We start from the raw sequence: 1,391 nt of genomic DNA, 5'->3' as shown, positions 1-1,391 counted from the left end.
GGGACTTCACGGGGGTATTGGTGAGGAGCTGGGGCAGGCGTGTTCCCTGCTGGGTCCCATCATGGCTCCAGAGCTCCTGAGTTCATGGCTGCCCCTGCAGAGCATGGGAGCCTGGGGCCAAGTTGGCAGCAGCTTCTGTGGGGCTGGATGCCCTCCAGATTCTGCTCGTGAGGCCCTGCAGCTCCCAGGGGCATCTCTGGGGCTGCCCACGCCATCCTGTCCATGGCCCAGAGCAGGGCCCTGGGCTCTGTCCCAGCGACCCTGAGCAGCCCTGCAGGAGAGGCAATTTGGGTGGGATGCGTCAGGGAAGTCTGCACACACACACACACACACACGTGCACACACACACGGCGCGTGTCAGAGAGGAGGCTCCCTGGTACCTGCACGCCCACCCTCTCAGCCCAGCTCTCCTTCTCCTCCTCTGCAGCTGCACCCAGGACAGCAGCACCAACTCCCCGAGCAGGTAACCTCTCCTTCCTGCCAGCACTGGGTCTCCCGAGGCCGGGCTGTGACCCACGGCCGGAGGGAAGGGGCTCCTTGCTGGGGTGGGAAACTGTCAAGAGGAGGCACCGGGGTAGCGGTGGGGGAGGTTGGGGAGGGCTGTCGTTTAACCAGCAGAGAGGGCACTTCCCCATATTGTCCCCCCAGGGTCCCCTACCCCTGGTGTAATGGGTTGAGGACTGGGGTATCCCGGCCCCCACCTCTCTCAGACCCGTTGCTGCCCTTTCTGTGTTCCTGCCATGCAGATCCCACCCCGGGCCGTGCGACCGGCAGCAGGAGAGTCTCATTGCCCGTTATCATCTGCATCATCCTGGGAGCCCTTCTCTGCCTGCTCCTGGCCCTCCTGGCCGGGCAAGTGCGAATCGCCAGGGCTGGGCGCAGAGGTGAGTCCTTCCCCCGCGATCCCGGGGAATGTGTCTCCCTGGCAAGGCCGGGGTGCTGTGGGGTGTCAGTGAGCGGTACAGGAAGAGCAGAGGGGACAAGAGTGTGTGCTGCCTGCTGTCCCACGTACCGCCCCATTGACTGCCTGAGCATGGGCCAAGGGTAGGGGGAGTGCAGAGATGGGGAGATGTAGGGATGGGGTGAAGAGAGAAATGGCAGAGTGGGGCTGAGGGAGATGGGAGGAGAGGGGAGACAGATGAGGACGAGCCACTGGCAGTGCTCTGGGCAGCACTGGAGGGGGTGTGGGGCATGGAGATGCTGGGAGAAGCGTGGGGCAGCAGGGTCCGTCCCTGTGGTGTCAGGCCCCCAGGCTGTTCCTCCACCCATCCCTGACCTCCCCGCGGCAGGGCAGGGGCCGTGCTATGGATCCATGGGGCAGAGACGGAGCAGCTCCAGGGGCAGAGGAAAGGTGGAACTGCTCCCAGCTCAGCACCAGGGGCCTGACCCAG

The sequence above is a fragment of the Ciconia boyciana genome, chromosome 30 (assembly GCF_034638445.1).
Source record: "Ciconia boyciana chromosome 30, ASM3463844v1, whole genome shotgun sequence".
NCBI classification, from domain to species: Eukaryota; Metazoa; Chordata; class Aves; order Ciconiiformes; family Ciconiidae; genus Ciconia; species Ciconia boyciana.
The sequence above is the reverse complement of the archived record's forward strand: the minus strand, read 5'-3'. Positions refer to the sequence as shown.